This window comes from Falco punctatus (assembly GCF_963210335.1).
Source record: "Falco punctatus genome assembly, contig: scaffold_172, whole genome shotgun sequence".
Lineage (NCBI taxonomy): Eukaryota > Metazoa > Chordata > Aves > Falconiformes > Falconidae > Falco > Falco punctatus.
In genome coordinates, this window is record NW_027660209.1 from 10,714 (window position 1) to 29,220 (window position 18,507).

At 54.3% G+C, this 18,507-nt stretch overlaps 6 long non-coding RNA genes across 6 annotated transcripts; all 6 read left to right on the plus strand.

The window, feature by feature from the left end:
- Positions 1-659: 659 nt before the first annotated feature.
- LOC308057604 lies at positions 660-4,328 on the plus strand. The gene is made up of 5 exons (XR_013925357.1): positions 660-1,239; positions 1,793-1,941; positions 2,492-2,562; positions 3,250-3,345; positions 3,513-4,328. It is a non-coding gene; the product is annotated as an uncharacterized lncRNA (long non-coding RNA).
- A 651-nt stretch (positions 4,329-4,979) lies between these two features.
- Positions 4,980-7,421, plus strand: LOC308057599. The gene is made up of 3 exons (XR_013925352.1): positions 4,980-5,786; positions 6,340-6,488; positions 7,039-7,421. It is a non-coding gene; the product is annotated as an uncharacterized lncRNA (long non-coding RNA).
- A 53-nt stretch (positions 7,422-7,474) lies between these two features.
- Positions 7,475-8,875, plus strand: LOC308057600. The gene is made up of 3 exons (XR_013925353.1): positions 7,475-7,686; positions 7,797-7,892; positions 8,060-8,875. It is a non-coding gene; the product is annotated as an uncharacterized lncRNA (long non-coding RNA).
- Positions 8,876-9,539: 664 nt separating this feature from the next.
- LOC308057610 lies at positions 9,540-11,967 on the plus strand. The gene is made up of 3 exons (XR_013925363.1): positions 9,540-10,332; positions 10,886-11,034; positions 11,585-11,967. It is a non-coding gene; the product is annotated as an uncharacterized lncRNA (long non-coding RNA).
- Positions 11,968-12,020: 53 nt separating this feature from the next.
- On the plus strand, positions 12,021-13,421 carry LOC308057611. The gene is made up of 3 exons (XR_013925364.1): positions 12,021-12,232; positions 12,343-12,438; positions 12,606-13,421. It is a non-coding gene; the product is annotated as an uncharacterized lncRNA (long non-coding RNA).
- An 874-nt stretch (positions 13,422-14,295) lies between these two features.
- LOC308057609 lies at positions 14,296-17,847 on the plus strand. The gene is made up of 5 exons (XR_013925362.1): positions 14,296-14,760; positions 15,314-15,462; positions 16,013-16,659; positions 16,770-16,865; positions 17,033-17,847. It is a non-coding gene; the product is annotated as an uncharacterized lncRNA (long non-coding RNA).
- Positions 17,848-18,507: the final 660 nt, after the last annotated feature.

The following is an 18,507-nucleotide window of genomic DNA, read 5'->3' on the forward strand; positions in this document are numbered from 1 at the left end:
GGGGGCGTGGTCTCCGGCGGCGTCGCATGCGTATGACGCAATTCCGCTTTCGCGCATGCGCAGAAGAGGTACTGGCAAAACTAAGGGCAGCGCATGCGCAGTGCCGGCTTGAAGCCAAAGGGGGCGTGGTCTCCGGCGACGTCGCATGCGTATGACGCAATTCCGCTTTTGCGCGTGCGCGGAAACGGCTTGCCCCCTAGGGGCGGGGCTTCGGCCTCGCACGTACGGGTTACGCAGACGGCCCCGGAAGTGGGGTTCATTTCCAGCCCGCGCGGCGCGCCGCCGCGCCCGTGGCGGTGCGGAGCCTTCGCCGGCAGCCTGGAAGACTTTCGGGCCGGGACGTGCGGCGGCGCGCTGGGTGAGCGCTCGGCCTGAGGGCGGGCGGGCGGGCGGGCGGGGGCCGGCGGGCAGCGGCCGAAGCGGGGGGGGCGGGGCGGGGGATGCGGCGGGCCGGCGCTCGGCCGCGGCGGGGAGCGCCTGGTGCCGGCGGCGGGCGGGCTGAGGCGGGCGGCCCGGCCCGGCCCGGGACCGGCGGGGCTGCCGGCCGTTCTCGTCTCCCCGGCAGCGACGGTGGTCAGCGGGCTCCTCACGGTGCTGCCTATTTTGGGCTGGGTTTTTTTTTTTTTTTTTTTTCTTTTGTCTCTCGGGGCTGCGCCGCTACCTCAGCGAGGAGGCGAGGAGCGGCGGCGGGGCGGCCCCGGTGCTCGCCGCTTGTGGCGGCCTGGCGGGGCCCGGGAGAGGGAGGGGTCGGCCCGCGGCGACCTGCCGCCCCCCCCCCCCCCCCCGCCGCCTCTGGGCTGCCCGGGCAGCCGCCGCAGCTCTGCGCGGGGCTTTGTCTTTCCCCCAGCCGCCGGCCTGAGCCGCGGCAGCGGGCTGGGACTGGAAGCGCCCTGCAAGTCTGACGGGGGTATCGCTGCCGTGCATGTGGTCTGCCTGTCTACCGATCGTTCCTGCCTCTTGTTCTGCTGGGGTAATTCCTTTGGGTAACGCGTCGGGCTCCGAATGGAGTGCATCCTGACTTCCTCCTGACCCCTGCGAGACGTTACCGGTGTTTGCCTTCCTCGTGTTTCACAGGGCCTCGGCTGTCGCGTGCGGAGAAGCTGTCAGCCTTGTCAGAAGAGAGCGTGTAGCCAGCAAGCGCGTCGTGGTGCTTCGGGACCAAGCTGATACCGCAGGCGTCCCTCTTTTGTTTGCGAAAAGGGATCGCGAGGAAACGTGCCGGTCTCGGAGGGGGAAGAGGTAGGAGGCAGCTTTCAACCGCTTTTAGGCTTAACTCCTGTGTTCCTGAGAACGGTTCTGGGCTTTGAGGGGTTTGCTTTTGGCTTTTTGCCTTAAGCTCGTCCTCCGTCACCGCTGTCGGCGTGCGCCGAGCCGCTGCTTAGGGAGCGGTGGCGGTACAGGCTGTGTGCGTGCCGACCGTCCTCGAGGCTGTAGCTGTATCCTACCCTAAAAAAAGCTCTCCGTAATACCCTGCTTCCGTTAGGACGCAATTTTCTCGAGTTCCCCCCCCACCACCACCTCAGGGTGATTTTCCCACACGCCTGCAGGCAGCAGGACTAACGTCATCTCCTTTTGCCCGCCTGGGCTCGGACTAAAATCCCTTCCCTGGCTGTTCTTTAGCTTGTACAGCCTTTGAGCCTTCCCTCGGGCCTGGCTGATGGTCCTTTGCCATTTCACCCCGTTCACAGCCAGCGTGAGTTTCGGTACCGACTATGTCAACGAATTTCAGCTGCACGACAAACCTGCTTTTTTGTCAATTAAATTAATCTCAGCCTTTTAATTGCTTTCGAAGGGAACTACGGGAGATCCTGTCGGCGTGGTGGCCTAGCGTAAGCGATGATGGAGAGGCGCATCGGATGTGACCTCCGTGTCAGCTCGGTGTGCCTCAGACAGACTGCATTTGGCACTCCGTGGCGTGCTGCGCAGCTCCAGAAATTCACGGTAGGGGAAAAAAAAGGGGCGAAAATGACAGTCACGTAGAAACACGAGTTGGGAAGAAATGCTGTACGTGAGGTCTTTCCGTTGAGCGAGGCAGCTGGTCTTGCTTGTGGATCTTTGGGGTACGAGCCTGACGCCGAGCAGCTCGTTTTTCATTTGACGTGCCTGGAGTTGTTTTCAAAGGGATGGAAGAGAAGCTTATGAAATAGGATAGGTTACCGAGTCTTCCTAAAACGCTCACGACAGTTACGTAGAAAGCCGAAGCGAAGGACGAGGGAATAAAGTTCTGTGCTTCCTAAGTAAATACGGTACGCTTAAAAGTGATCTCCGTGCAGGGTCCTAGTTGTTTCTGTTTTTAAAATCAGAAAGAAGTTTAAGAAGTCTCAGCGGTTAGTCGTGTGGGAAATAAATGGCTCTTCCGCAAAAAATTCCACGTCAGCGAGGCTCTTTGAACGATTCTTCTCGCAATCGATTCCGACTACAGCCAGTTCATGGTTTAATGTCGAGGTGTGTGCTCGCTCTCCTCTAAAGCAGTATTTCGTTTGCATTTCAGTCCTGTGGGTCATGACAAATTTGGGAAGAACCCGAAGGAAACTTTTCATCCTGGGACACAGAAGGTAGGAGGTGAGTTGTTTTGGGGGGTTTTTTTTTTTGTTTGTTTTGTTTCTGTTTGGTTTTTTTTTTTTGGTTGGTCGGTTGTGGCTTTTTATTCTTCTCTGGAAAAATAAGTCGTTACGTAGAAATGCTAGCGGTTTGTTTCTTTCTGTAGCAGGATAATAAGGAGGAGTAGAGTTACAGGTAGAGAATCGGCTGTCTTTATCAGTTGAAGTGGCTACTTTGAAATTAAAACAAATACAGGAGCACATTAACGGGGGGTTTTGCGCTGTGTCTTCGGTACCGGTGTGCTAAAGATGTTGTTTTGTTTACCGGATTCATTGGCTGTCGAAGAGCGAGAGGTAAATGTAAACTTTTCACTCCTAGCACTCACTCGGTGACGTGTACCGACTGAGGTATCAATTGCTTATTGCAGTGAAAAACTGCGGCGTTTCTGTGCAGCGTCTGAGATCGAAAATCATTTCAGGCACTGGCATAACCTATCGTACTAATAGATGACCAGCTTTAGTAACGTCATCAAAAAATCGTAATCTGTGATGGAAAGCAGAGTCTGAGGCGTCTGCTACTTGAGCATGTAACGGAGCTGGTACGAAGCGTATGTTGCCGTGCGTAGGTCGTGTACAAAAGATGTATCTAACAGTCCTTAGAGGAAACCTTATTTGAGGTCTTTTGTTTGATTGTCTGTTTGTCCTGTAGTTTTTGGTTTTCTTTCTCCGGGACCTGTGAATTTTGAATGTGGAGTCCTGCATGCTAAGGATGGGCAGCTTACAGACGAGGAAACGTTCGGCGCCGGTGAGTTTTTCACCTTTGTCTCGGCTGAGGGTTGCCTAAGGTGTTGAGCTTCACTGCGAGTACAAACATGCACGGTCCTGACCCTCTTAGGCTTGGTCTTGGGAGCCTTGAAGGCTTGTATACCAATCGAATCGTTACACTGAATAAACTGTTCCTTTTTTTTCTAGCGGGCGTTCCCAGAATGAAGCGGTGTGGAGCTGAAGGGGACTACGATTTCAAGGTTGACGGAGCCATTTGGACCGAGTCTTGAAGATCTCTTCGGTGTTTGTTCAAGGAAACTTAGTCTCGAGACAGTCCTCTGGCTCGCTGGCGAAACGGTAGGAAACTGCTTTGTTGATCCTGACGGTGCAGTCTGTTGGAAAGTAAAGATTCCTTGAGAGATCAGAACCACGTCCGTTGTTTCTCTGATTTAAAGGTGAACAGGCCTGTGTCGTTCAAGGAAAGACTCAGCGTTGGTTTTGTTTCTCTGAAACACAAAGTGCCCCATCTAAAGTGATTACAGAGTCTGAGTTGATTTTTCAAAAGCAGAGACTTGTGCCGTTTGCAAACCGCCTGTCGCACTGCTCAAAGACAAAAGACGTTCACCCGAGAAAGTTTTTGGAAACGAATGCCAAATAGACGTGGGGAAAGAGCTGGAGAGGTTTCTGTCTTGTCTGTCGAATTACCTTCTCTTTAGTGCCCTTACATTTGACAAGAAAAGGTTTCATTGCCTCTTTTATCGTGAAGACAATGTTGCTGGTGTTTTTATAAGGAAAAAAAAAAAAAAAAGTGTATGCCTGGTCTCTCGAGTGATTCTTTTGTTTTTTCTTTTTTTTTTTTTTTTTTTTTTTTTTTCTCTTTTTCTCTAGACTGGTGGAATTGAATATGTTCACTGGAAGAAGTTGATCCAGCGAGATGTGAAGCCGGGCGACTTGCTAAGGGGCCGTGGGCAGAGTTCCCTTCTCGCTTCCATTCGTCTAATAAAGGGTGCAGTCTGTTAGGTAGACTGGCTGCAGTACCCAAATTTTTTCGCCAGGCGGCAGCAGCGTGGCCGCCCTGCAGAGTAAGGGCAGCGCATGCGCAGACGGGGCTTGAAGCCAAAGGGGGCGTGGTCTGGGGGAGTAGTCGCGTGGTGATGACGCAATTCCGCTTCTGCGCATGCGCAGAAGAGGTACTGGCAAAACTAAGGGCAGCGCATGCGCAGTGCCGGCTTGAAGCCAAAGGGGGCGTGGTCTCCGGCGGCGTCGCATGCGTATGACGCAATTCCGCTTTCGCGCATGCGCAGAAGAGGTACTGGCAAAACTAAGGGCAGCGCATGCGCAGTGCCGGCTTGAAGCCAAAGGGGGCGTGGTCTCCGGCGACGTCGCATGCGTATGACGCAATTCCGCTTTTGCGCGTGCGCGGAAACGGCTTGCCCCCTAGGGGCGGGGCTTCGGCCTCGCACGTACGGGTTACGCAGACGGCCCCGGAAGTGGGGTTCATTTCCAGCCCGCGCGGCGCGCCGCCGCGCCCGTGGCGGTGCGGAGCCTTCGCCGGCAGCCTGGAAGACTTTCGGGCCGGGACGTGCGGCGGCGCGCTGGGTGAGCGCTCGGCCTGAGGGCGGGCGGGCGGGCGGGCGGGGGCCGGCGGGCAGCGGCCGAAGCGGGGGGGGCGGGGCGGGGGATGCGGCGGGCCGGCGCTCGGCCGCGGCGGGGAGCGCCTGGTGCCGGCGGCGGGCGGGCTGAGGCGGGCGGCCCGGCCCGGCCCGGGACCGGCGGGGCTGCCGGCCGTTCTCGTCTCCCCGGCAGCGACGGTGGTCAGCGGGCTCCTCACGGTGCTGCCTATTTTGGGCTGGGTTTTTTTTTTTTTTTTTTTTTTTTTGTCTCTCGGGGCTGCGCCGCTACCTCAGCGAGGAGGCGAGGAGCGGCGGCGGGGCGGCCCCGGTGCTCGCCGCTTGTGGCGGCCTGGCGGGGCCCGGGAGAGGGAGGGGTCGGCCCGCGGCGACCTGCCGCCCCCCCCCCCCCCCCCCGCCGCCTCTGGGCTGCCCGGGCAGCCGCCGCAGCTCTGCGCGGGGCTTTGTCTTTCCCCCAGCCGCCGGCCTGAGCCGCGGCAGCGGGCTGGGACTGGAAGCGCCCTGCAAGTCTGACGGGGGTATCGCTGCCGTGCATGTGGTCTGCCTGTCTACCGATCGTTCCTGCCTCTTGTTCTGCTGGGGTAATTCCTTTGGGTAACGCGTCGGGCTCCGAATGGAGTGCATCCTGACTTCCTCCTGACCCCTGCGAGACGTTACCGGTGTTTGCCTTCCTCGTGTTTCACAGGGCCTCGGCTGTCGCGTGCGGAGAAGCTGTCAGCCTTGTCAGAAGAGAGCGTGTAGCCAGCAAGCGCGTCGTGGTGCTTCGGGACCAAGCTGATACCGCAGGCGTCCGTCTTTTGTTTGCGAAAAGGGATCGCGAGGAAACGTGCCGGTCTCGGAGGGGGAAGAGGTAGGAGGCAGCTTTCAACCGCTTTTAGGCTTAACTCCTGTGTTCCTGAGAACGGTTCTGGGCTTTGAGGGGTTTGCTTTTGGCTTTTTGCCTTAAGCTCGTCCTCCGTCACCGCTGTCGGCGTGCGCCGAGCCGCTGCTTAGGGAGCGGTGGCGGTACAGGCTGTGTGCGTGCCGACCGTCCTCGAGGCTGTAGCTGTATCCTACCCTAAAAAAAGCTCTCCGTAATACCCTGCTTCCGTTAGGACGCAATTTTCTCGAGTTCCCCCCCCACCACCACCTCAGGGTGATTTTCCCACACGCCTGCAGGCAGCAGGACTAACGTCATCTCCTTTTGCCCGCCTGGGCTCGGACTAAAATCCCTTCCCTGGCTGTTCTTTAGCTTGTACAGCCTTTGAGCCTTCCCTCGGGCCTGGCTGATGGTCCTTTGCCATTTCACCCCGTTCACAGCCAGCGTGAGTTTCGGTACCGACTATGTCAACGAATTTCAGCTGCACGACAAACCTGCTTTTTTGTCAATTAAATTAATCTCAGCCTTTTAATTGCTTTCGAAGGGAACTACGGGAGATCCTGTCGGCGTGGTGGCCTAGCGTAAGCGATGATGGAGAGGCGCATCGGATGTGACCTCCGTGTCAGCTCGGTGTGCCTCAGACAGACTGCATTTGGCACTCCGTGGCGTGCTGCGCAGCTCCAGAAATTCACGGTAGGGGAAAAAAAAGGGGCGAAAATGACAGTCACGTAGAAACACGAGTTGGGAAGAAATGCTGTACGTGAGGTCTTTCCGTTGAGCGAGGCAGCTGGTCTTGCTTGTGGATCTTTGGGGTACGAGCCTGACGCCGAGCAGCTCGTTTTTCATTTGACGTGCCTGGAGTTGTTTTCAAAGGGATGGAAGAGAAGCTTATGAAATAGGATAGGTTACCGAGTCTTCCTAAAACGCTCACGACAGTTACGTAGAAAGCCGAAGCGAAGGACGAGGGAATAAAGTTCTGTGCTTCCTAAGTAAATACGGTACGCTTAAAAGTGATCTCCGTGCAGGGTCCTAGTTGTTTCTGTTTTTAAAATCAGAAAGAAGTTTAAGAAGTCTCAGCGGTTAGTCGTGTGGGAAATAAATGGCTCTTCCGCAAAAAATTCCACGTCAGCGAGGCTCTTTGAACGATTCTTCTCGCAATCGATTCCGACTACAGCCAGTTCATGGTTTAATGTCGAGGTGTGTGCTCGCTCTCCTCTAAAGCAGTATTTCGTTTGCATTTCAGTCCTGTGGGTCATGACAAATTTGGGAAGAACCCGAAGGAAACTTTTCATCCTGGGACACAGAAGGTAGGAGGTGAGTTGTTTTGGGGGTTTTTTTTTTTTGTTTGTTTTGTTTCTGTTTGGTTTTTTTTTTTTGGTTGGTCGGTTGTGGCTTTTTATTCTTCTCTGGAAAAATAAGTCGTTACGTAGAAATGCTAGCGGTTTGTTTCTTTCTGTAGCAGGATAATAAGGAGGAGTAGAGTTACAGGTAGAGAATCGGCTGTCTTTATCAGTTGAAGTGGCTACTTTGAAATTAAAACAAATACAGGAGCACATTAACGGGGGGTTTTGCGCTGTGTCTTCGGTACCGGTGTGCTAAAGATGTTGTTTTGTTTACCGGATTCATTGGCTGTCGAAGAGCGAGAGGTAAATGTAAACTTTTCACTCCTAGCACTCACTCGGTGACGTGTACCGACTGAGGTATCAATTGCTTATTGCAGTGAAAAACTGCGGCGTTTCTGTGCAGCGTCTGAGATCGAAAATCATTTCAGGCACTGGCATAACCTATCGTACTAATAGATGACCAGCTTTAGTAACGTCATCAAAAAATCGTAATCTGTGATGGAAAGCAGAGTCTGAGGCGTCTGCTACTTGAGCATGTAACGGAGCTGGTACGAAGCGTATGTTGCCGTGCGTAGGTCGTGTACAAAAGATGTATCTAACAGTCCTTAGAGGAAACCTTATTTGAGGTCTTTTGTTTGATTGTCTGTTTGTCCTGTAGTTTTTGGTTTTCTTTCTCCGGGACCTGTGAATTTTGAATGTGGAGTCCTGCATGCTAAGGATGGGCAGCTTACAGACGAGGAAACGTTCGGCGCCGGTGAGTTTTTCACCTTTGTCTCGGCTGAGGGTTGCCTAAGGTGTTGAGCTTCACTGCGAGTACAAACATGCACGGTCCTGACCCTCTTAGGCTTGGTCTTGGGAGCCTTGAAGGCTTGTATACCAATCGAATCGTTACACTGAATAAACTGTTCCTTTTTTTTCTAGCGGGCGTTCCCAGAATGAAGCGGTGTGGAGCTGAAGGGGACTACGATTTCAAGGTTGACGGAGCCATTTGGACCGAGTCTTGAAGATCTCTTCGGTGTTTGTTCAAGGAAACTTAGTCTCGAGACAGTCCTCTGGCTCGCTGGCGAAACGGTAGGAAACTGCTTTGTTGATCCTGACGGTGCAGTCTGTTGGAAAGTAAAGATTCCTTGAGAGATCAGAACCACGTCCGTTGTTTCTCTGATTTAAAGGTGAACAGGCCTGTGTCGTTCAAGGAAAGACTCAGCGTTGGTTTTGTTTCTCTGAAACACAAAGTGCCCCATCTAAAGTGATTACAGAGTCTGAGTTGATTTTTCAAAAGCAGAGACTTGTGCCGTTTGCAAACCGCCTGTCGCACTGCTCAAAGACAAAAGACGTTCACCCGAGAAAGTTTTTGGAAACGAATGCCAAATAGACGTGGGGAAAGAGCTGGAGAGGTTTCTGTCTTGTCTGTCGAATTACCTTCTCTTTAGTGCCCTTACATTTGACAAGAAAAGGTTTCATTGCCTCTTTTATCGTGAAGACAATGTTGCTGGTGTTTTTATAAGGAAAAAAAAAAAAAAAAGTGTATGCCTGGTCTCTCGAGTGATTCTTTTGTTTTTTCTTTTTTTTTTTTTTTTTTTTTTTTTTTCTCTTTTTCTCTAGACTGGTGGAATTGAATATGTTCACTGGAAGAAGTTGATCCAGCGAGATGTGAAGCCGGGCGACTTGCTAAGGGGCCGTGGGCAGAGTTCCCTTCTCGCTTCCATTCGTCTAATAAAGGGTGCAGTCTGTTAGGTAGACTGGCTGCAGTACCCAAATTTTTTCGCCAGGCGGCAGCAGCGTGGCCGCCCTGCAGAGTAAGGGCAGCGCATGCGCAGACGGGGCTTGAAGCCAAAGGGGGCGTGGTCTGGGGGAGTAGTCGCGTGGTGATGACGCAATTCCGCTTCTGCGCATGCGCAGAAGAGGTACTGGCAAAACTAAGGGCAGCGCATGCGCAGTGCCGGCTTGAAGCCAAAGGGGGCGTGGTCTCCGGCGGCGTCGCATGCGTATGACGCAATTCCGCTTTCGCGCATGCGCAGAAGAGGTACTGGCAAAACTAAGGGCAGCGCATGCGCAGTGCCGGCTTGAAGCCAAAGGGGGCGTGGTCTCCGGCGACGTCGCATGCGTATGACGCAATTCCGCTTTTGCGCGTGCGCGGAAACGGCTTGCCCCCTAGGGGCGGGGCTTCGGCCTCGCACGTACGGGTTACGCAGACGGCCCCGGAAGTGGGGTTCATTTCCAGCCCGCGCGGCGCGCCGCCGCGCCCGTGGCGGTGCGGAGCCTTCGCCGGCAGCCTGGAAGACTTTCGGGCCGGGACGTGCGGCGGCGCGCTGGGTGAGCGCTCGGCCTGAGGGCGGGCGGGCGGGCGGGCGGGGGCCGGCGGGCAGCGGCCGAAGCGGGGGGGGCGGGGCGGGGGATGCGGCGGGCCGGCGCTCGGCCGCGGCGGGGAGCCCCTGGTGCCGGCGGCGGGCGGGCTGAGGCGGGCGGCCCGGCCCGGCCCGGGACCGGCGGGGCTGCCGGCCGTTCTCGTCTCCCCGGCAGCGACGGTGGTCAGCGGGCTCCTCACGGTGCTGCCTATTTTGGGCTGGGTTTTTTTTTTTTTTTTTTTTTTTTTGTCTCTCGGGGCTGCGCCGCTACCTCAGCGAGGAGGCGAGGAGCGGCGGCGGGGCGGCCCCGGTGCTCGCCGCTTGTGGCGGCCTGGCGGGGCCCGGGAGAGGGAGGGGTCGGCCCGCGGCGACCTGCCGCCCCCCCCCCCCCCCCCGCCGCCTCTGGGCTGCCCGGGCAGCCGCCGCAGCTCTGCGCGGGGCTTTGTCTTTCCCCCAGCCGCCGGCCTGAGCCGCGGCAGCGGGCTGGGACTGGAAGCGCCCTGCAAGTCTGACGGGGGTATCGCTGCCGTGCATGTGGTCTGCCTGTCTACCGATCGTTCCTGCCTCTTGTTCTGCTGGGGTAATTCCTTTGGGTAACGCGTCGGGCTCCGAATGGAGTGCATCCTGACTTCCTCCTGACCCCTGCGAGACGTTACCGGTGTTTGCCTTCCTCGTGTTTCACAGGGCCTCGGCTGTCGCGTGCGGAGAAGCTGTCAGCCTTGTCAGAAGAGAGCGTGTAGCCAGCAAGCGCGTCGTGGTGCTTCGGGACCAAGCTGATACCGCAGGCGTCCGTCTTTTGTTTGCGAAAAGGGATCGCGAGGAAACGTGCCGGTCTCGGAGGGGGAAGAGGTAGGAGGCAGCTTTCAACCGCTTTTAGGCTTAACTCCTGTGTTCCTGAGAACGGTTCTGGGCTTTGAGGGGTTTGCTTTTGGCTTTTTGCCTTAAGCTCGTCCTCCGTCACCGCTGTCGGCGTGCGCCGAGCCGCTGCTTAGGGAGCGGTGGCGGTACAGGCTGTGTGCGTGCCGACCGTCCTCGAGGCTGTAGCTGTATCCTACCCTAAAAAAAGCTCTCCGTAATACCCTGCTTCCGTTAGGACGCAATTTTCTCGAGTTCCCCCACCACCACCACCTCAGGGTGATTTTCCCACACGCCTGCAGGCAGCAGGACTAACGTCATCTCCTTTTGCCCGCCTGGGCTCGGACTAAAATCCCTTCCCTGGCTGTTCTTTAGCTTGTACAGCCTTTGAGCCTTCCCTCGGGCCTGGCTGATGGTCCTTTGCCATTTCACCCCGTTCACAGCCAGCGTGAGTTTCGGTACCGACTATGTCAACGAATTTCAGCTGCACGACAAACCTGCTTTTTTGTCAATTAAATTAATCTCAGCCTTTTAATTGCTTTCGAAGGGAACTACGGGAGATCCTGTCGGCGTGGTGGCCTAGCGTAAGCGATGATGGAGAGGCGCATCGGATGTGACCTCCGTGTCAGCTCGGTGTGCCTCAGACAGACTGCATTTGGCACTCCGTGGCGTGCTGCGCAGCTCCAGAAATTCACGGTAGGGGAAAAAAAAGGGGCGAAAATGACAGTCACGTAGAAACACGAGTTGGGAAGAAATGCTGTACGTGAGGTCTTTCCGTTGAGCGAGGCAGCTGGTCTTGCTTGTGGATCTTTGGGGTACGAGCCTGACGCCGAGCAGCTCGTTTTTCATTTGACGTGCCTGGAGTTGTTTTCAAAGGGATGGAAGAGAAGCTTATGAAATAGGATAGGTTACCGAGTCTTCCTAAAACGCTCACGACAGTTACGTAGAAAGCCGAAGCGAAGGACGAGGGAATAAAGTTCTGTGCTTCCTAAGTAAATACGGTACGCTTAAAAGTGATCTCCGTGCAGGGTCCTAGTTGTTTCTGTTTTTAAAATCAGAAAGAAGTTTAAGAAGTCTCAGCGGTTAGTCGTGTGGGAAATAAATGGCTCTTCCGCAAAAAATTCCACGTCAGCGAGGCTCTTTGAACGATTCTTCTCGCAATCGATTCCGACTACAGCCAGTTCATGGTTTAATGTCGAGGTGTGTGCTCGCTCTCCTCTAAAGCAGTATTTCGTTTGCATTTCAGTCCTGTGGGTCATGACAAATTTGGGAAGAACCCGAAGGAAACTTTTCATCCTGGGACACAGAAGGTAGGAGGTGAGTTGTTTTGGGGGTTTTTTTTTTTTGTTTGTTTTGTTTCTGTTTGGTTTTTTTTTTTTGGTTGGTCGGTTGTGGCTTTTTATTCTTCTCTGGAAAAATAAGTCGTTACGTAGAAATGCTAGCGGTTTGTTTCTTTCTGTAGCAGGATAATAAGGAGGAGTAGAGTTACAGGTAGAGAATCGGCTGTCTTTATCAGTTGAAGTGGCTACTTTGAAATTAAAACAAATACAGGAGCACATTAACGGGGGGTTTTGCGCTGTGTCTTCGGTACCGGTGTGCTAAAGATGTTGTTTTGTTTACCGGATTCATTGGCTGTCGAAGAGCGAGAGGTAAATGTAAACTTTTCACTCCTAGCACTCACTCGGTGACGTGTACCGACTGAGGTATCAATTGCTTATTGCAGTGAAAAACTGCGGCGTTTCTGTGCAGCGTCTGAGATCGAAAATCATTTCAGGCACTGGCATAACCTATCGTACTAATAGATGACCAGCTTTAGTAACGTCATCAAAAAATCGTAATCTGTGATGGAAAGCAGAGTCTGAGGCGTCTGCTACTTGAGCATGTAACGGAGCTGGTACGAAGCGTATGTTGCCGTGCGTAGGTCGTGTACAAAAGATGTATCTAACAGTCCTTAGAGGAAACCTTATTTGAGGTCTTTTGTTTGATTGTCTGTTTGTCCTGTAGTTTTTGGTTTTCTTTCTCCGGGACCTGTGAATTTTGAATGTGGAGTCCTGCATGCTAAGGATGGGCAGCTTACAGACGAGGAAACGTTCGGCGCCGGTGAGTTTTTCACCTTTGTCTCGGCTGAGGGTTGCCTAAGGTGTTGAGCTTCACTGCGAGTACAAACATGCACGGTCCTGACCCTCTTAGGCTTGGTCTTGGGAGCCTTGAAGGCTTGTATACCAATCGAATCGTTACACTGAATAAACTGTTCCTTTTTTTTCTAGCGGGCGTTCCCAGAATGAAGCGGTGTGGAGCTGAAGGGGACTACGATTTCAAGGTTGACGGAGCCATTTGGACCGAGTCTTGAAGATCTCTTCGGTGTTTGTTCAAGGAAACTTAGTCTCGAGACAGTCCTCTGGCTCGCTGGCGAAACGGTAGGAAACTGCTTTGTTGATCCTGACGGTGCAGTCTGTTGGAAAGTAAAGATTCCTTGAGAGATCAGAACCACGTCCGTTGTTTCTCTGATTTAAAGGTGAACAGGCCTGTGTCGTTCAAGGAAAGACTCAGCGTTGGTTTTGTTTCTCTGAAACACAAAGTGCCCCATCTAAAGTGATTACAGAGTCTGAGTTGATTTTTCAAAAGCAGAGACTTGTGCCGTTTGCAAACCGCCTGTCGCACTGCTCAAAGACAAAAGACGTTCACCCGAGAAAGTTTTTGGAAACGAATGCCAAATAGACGTGGGGAAAGAGCTGGAGAGGTTTCTGTCTTGTCTGTCGAATTACCTTCTCTTTAGTGCCCTTACATTTGACAAGAAAAGGTTTCATTGCCTCTTTTATCGTGAAGACAATGTTGCTGGTGTTTTTATAAGGAAAAAAAAAAAAAAAAGTGTATGCCTGGTCTCTCGAGTGATTCTTTTGTTTTTTCTTTTTTTTTTTTTTTTTTTTTTTTTTTCTCTTTTTCTCTAGACTGGTGGAATTGAATATGTTCACTGGAAGAAGTTGATCCAGCGAGATGTGAAGCCGGGCGACTTGCTAAGGGGCCGTGGGCAGAGTTCCCTTCTCGCTTCCATTCGTCTAATAAAGGGTGCAGTCTGTTAGGTAGACTGGCTGCAGTACCCAAATTTTTTCGCCAGGCGGCAGCAGCGTGGCCGCCCTGCAGAGTAAGGGCAGCGCATGCGCAGACGGGGCTTGAAGCCAAAGGGGGCGTGGTCTGGGGGAGTAGTCGCGTGGTGATGACGCAATTCCGCTTCTGCGCATGCGCAGAAGAGGTACTGGCAAAACTAAGGGCAGCGCATGCGCAGTGCCGGCTTGAAGCCAAAGGGGGCGTGGTCTCCGGCGGCGTCGCATGCGTATGACGCAATTCCGCTTTTGCGCGTGCGCGGAAACGGCTTGCCCCCTAGGGGCGGGGCTTCGGCCTCGCACGTACGGGTTACGCAGACGGCCCCGGAAGTGGGGTTCATTTCCAGCCCGCGCGGCGCGCCGCCGCGCCCGTGGCGGTGCGGAGCCTTCGCCGGCAGCCTGGAAGACTTTCGGGCCGGGACGTGCGGCGGCGCGCTGGGTGAGCGCTCGGCCTGAGGGCGGGCGGGCGGGCGGGCGGGGGCCGGCGGGCAGCGGCCGAAGCGGGGGGGGCGGGGCGGGGGATGCGGCGGGCCGGCGCTCGGCCGCGGCGGGGAGCGCCTGGTGCCGGCGGCGGGCGGGCTGAGGCGGGCGGCCCGGCCCGGCCCGGGACCGGCGGGGCTGCCGGCCGTTCTCGTCTCCCCGGCAGCGACGGTGGTCAGCGGGCTCCTCACGGTGCTGCCTATTTTGGGCTGGGTTTTTTTTTTTTTTTTTTTTTTTTTTGTCTCTCGGGGCTGCGCCGCTACCTCAGCGAGGAGGCGAGGAGCGGCGGCGGGGCGGCCCCGGTGCTCGCCGCTTGTGGCGGCCTGGCGGGGCCCGGGAGAGGGAGGGGTCGGCCCGCGGCGACCTGCCGCCCCCCCCCCCCCCCCCGCCGCCTCTGGGCTGCCCGGGCAGCCGCCGCAGCTCTGCGCGGGGCTTTGTCTTTCCCCCAGCCGCCGGCCTGAGCCGCGGCAGCGGGCTGGGACTGGAAGCGCCCTGCAAGTCTGACGGGGGTATCGCTGCCGTGCATGTGGTCTGCCTGTCTACCGATCGTTCCTGCCTCTTGTTCTGCTGGGGTAATTCCTTTGGGTAACGCGTCGGGCTCCGAATGGAGTGCATCCTGACTTCCTCCTGACCCCTGCGAGACGTTACCGGTGTTTGCCTTCCTCGTGTTTCACAGGGCCTCGGCTGTCGCGTGCGGAGAAGCTGTCAGCCTTGTCAGAAGAGAGCGTGTAGCCAGCAAGCGCGTCGTGGTGCTTCGGGACCAAGCTGATACCGCAGGCGTCCGTCTTTTGTTTGCGAAAAGGGATCGCGAGGAAACGTGCCGGTCTCGGAGGGGGAAGAGGTAGGAGGCAGCTTTCAACCGCTTTTAGGCTTAACTCCTGTGTTCCTGAGAACGGTTCTGGGCTTTGAGGGGTTTGCTTTTGGCTTTTTGCCTTAAGCTCGTCCTCCGTCACCGCTGTCGGCGTGCGCCGAGCCGCTGCTTAGGGAGCGGTGGCGGTACAGGCTGTGTGCGTGCCGACCGTCCTCGAGGCTGTAGCTGTATCCTACCCTAAAAAAAGCTCTCCGTAATACCCTGCTTCCGTTAGGACGCAATTTTCTCGAGTTCCCCCCCCACCACCACCTCAGGGTGATTTTCCCACACGCCTGCAGGCAGCAGGACTAACGTCATCTCCTTTTGCCCGCCTGGGCTCGGACTAAAATCCCTTCCCTGGCTGTTCTTTAGCTTGTACAGCCTTTGAGCCTTCCCTCGGGCCTGGCTGATGGTCCTTTGCCATTTCACCCCGTTCACAGCCAGCGTGAGTTTCGGTACCGACTATGTCAACGAATTTCAGCTGCACGACAAACCTGCTTTTTTGTCAATTAAATTAATCTCAGCCTTTTAATTGCTTTCGAAGGGAACTACAGGAGATCCTGTCGGCGTGGTGGCCTAGCGTAAGCGATGATGGAGAGGCGCATCGGATGTGACCTCCGTGTCAGCTCGGTGTGCCTCAGACAGACTGCATTTGGCACTCCGTGGCGTGCTGCGCAGCTCCAGAAATTCACGGTAGGGGAAAAAAAAGGGGCGAAAATGACAGTCACGTAGAAACACGAGTTGGGAAGAAATGCTGTACGTGAGGTCTTTCCGTTGAGCGAGGCAGCTGGTCTTGCTTGTGGATCTTTGGGGTACGAGCCTGACGCCGAGCAGCTCGTTTTTCATTTGACGTGCCTGGAGTTGTTTTCAAAGGGATGGAAGAGAAGCTTATGAAATAGGATAGGTTACCGAGTCTTCCTAAAACGCTCACGACAGTTACGTAGAAAGCCGAAGCGAAGGACGAGGGAATAAAGTTCTGTGCTTCCTAAGTAAATACGGTACGCTTAAAAGTGATCTCCGTGCAGGGTCCTAGTTGTTTCTGTTTTTAAAATCAGAAAGAAGTTTAAGAAGTCTCAGCGGTTAGTCGTGTGGGAAATAAATGGCTCTTCCGCAAAAAATTCCACGTCAGCGAGGCTCTTTGAACGATTCTTCTCGCAATCGATTCCGACTACAGCCAGTTCATGGTTTAATGTCGAGGTGTGTGCTCGCTCTCCTCTAAAGCAGTATTTCGTTTGCATTTCAGTCCTGTGGGTCATGACAAATTTGGGAAGAACCCGAAGGAAACTTTTCATCCTGGGACACAGAAGGTAGGAGGTGAGTTGTTTTGGGGGTTTTTTTTTTTTGTTTGTTTTGTTTCTGTTTGGTTTTTTTTTTTTGGTTGGTCGGTTGTGGCTTTTTATTCTTCTCTGGAAAAATAAGTCGTTACGTAGAAATGCTAGCGGTTTGTTTCTTTCTGTAGCAGGATAATAAGGAGGAGTAGAGTTACAGGTAGAGAATCGGCTGTCTTTATCAGTTGAAGTGGCTACTTTGAAATTAAAACAAATACAGGAGCACATTAACGGGGGTTTTGCGCTGTGTCTTCGGTACCGGTGTGCTAAAGATGTTGTTTTGTTTACCGGATTCATTGGCTGTCGAAGAGCGAGAGGTAAATGTAAACTTTTCACTCCTAGCACTCACTCGGTGACGTGTACCGACTGAGGTATCAATTGCTTATTGCAGTGAAAAACTGCGGCGTTTCTGTGCAGCGTCTGAGATCGAAAATCATTTCAGGCACTGGCATAACCTATCGTACTAATAGATGACCAGCTTTAGTAACGTCATCAAAAAATCGTAATCTGTGATGGAAAGCAGAGTCTGAGGCGTCTGCTACTTGAGCATGTAACGGAGCTGGTACGAAGCGTATGTTGCCGTGCGTAGGTCGTGTACAAAAGATGTATCTAACAGTCCTTAGAGGAAACCTTATTTGAGGTCTTTTGTTTGATTGTCTGTTTGTCCTGTAGTTTTTGGTTTTCTTTCTCCGGGACCTGTGAATTTTGAATGTGGAGTCCTGCATGCTAAGGATGGGCAGCTTACAGACGAGGAAACGTTCGGCGCCGGTGAGTTTTTCACCTTTGTCTCGGCTGAGGGTTGCCTAAGGTGTTGAGCTTCACTGCGAGTACAAACATGCACGGTCCTGACCCTCTTAGGCTTGGTCTTGGGAGCCTTGAAGGCTTGTATACCAATCGAATCGTTACACTGAATAAACTGTTCCTTTTTTTTCTAGCGGGCGTTCCCAGAATGAAGCGGTGTGGAGCTGAAGGGGACTACGATTTCAAGGTTGACGGAGCCATTTGGACCGAGTCTTGAAGATCTCTTCGGTGTTTGTTCAAGGAAACTTAGTCTCGAGACAGTCCTCTGGCTCGCTGGCGAAACGGTAGGAAACTGCTTTGTTGATCCTGACGGTGCAGTCTGTTGGAAAGTAAAGATTCCTTGAGAGATCAGAACCACGTCCGTTGTTTCTCTGATTTAAAGGTGAACAGGCCTGTGTCGTTCAAGGAAAGACTCAGCGTTGGTTTTGTTTCTCTGAAACACAAAGTGCCCCATCTAAAGTGATTACAGAGTCTGAGTTGATTTTTCAAAAGCAGAGACTTGTGCCGTTTGCAAACCGCCTGTCGCACTGCTCAAAGACAAAAGACGTTCACCCGAGAAAGTTTTTGGAAACGAATGCCAAATAGACGTGGGGAAAGAGCTGGAGAGGTTTCTGTCTTGTCTGTCGAATTACCTTCTCTTTAGTGCCCTTACATTTGACAAGAAAAGGCTTCATTGCCTCTTTTATCGTGAAGACAATGTTGCTGGTGTTTTTATAAGGAAAAAAAAAAAAAAAAGTGTATGCCTGGTCTCTCGAGTGATTCTTTTGTTTTTTCTTTTTTTTTTTTTTTTTTTTTTTTTTCTCTTTTTCTCTAGACTGGTGGAATTGAATATGTTCACTGGAAGAAGTTGATCCAGCGAGATGTGAAGCCGGGCGACTTGCTAAGGGGCCGTGGGCAGAGTTCCCTTCTCGCTTCCATTCGTCTAATAAAGGGTGCAGTCTGTTAGGTAGACTGGCTGCAGTACCCAAATTTTTTCGCCAGGCGGCAGCAGCGTGGCCGCCCTGCAGAGTAAGGGCAGCGCATGCGCAGACGGGGCTTGAAGCCAAAGGGGGGCGTGGTCTGGGGGAGTAGTCGCGTGGTGATGACGCAATTCCGCTTCTGCGCATGCGCAGAAGAGGTACTGGCAAAACTAAGGGCAGCGCATGCGCAGTGCCGGCTTGAAGCCAAAGGGGGCGTGGTCTCCGGCGGCGTCGCATGCATATGACGCAATTCCGCTTTCGCGCATGCGCAGAAGAGGTACTGGCAAAACTAAGGGCAGCGCATGCGCAGTGCCGGCTTGAAGCCAAAGGGGGCGTGGTCTCCGGCGACGTCGCATGCGTATGACGCAATTCCGCTTTTGCGCGTGCGCGGAAACGGCTTGCCCCCTAGGGGCGGGGCTTCGGCCTCGCACGTACGGGTTACGCAGACGGCCCCGGAAGTGGGGTTCATTTCCAGCCCGCGCGGCGCGCCGCCGCGCCCGTGGCGGTGCGGAGCCTTCGCCGGCAGCCTGGAAGACTTTCGGGCCGGGACGTGCGGCGGCGCGCTGGGTGAGCGCTCGGCCTGAGGGCGGGCGGGCGGGCGGGCGGGGGCCGGCGGGCAGCGGCCGAAGGGGGGGGGGGGGGGGGGCGGG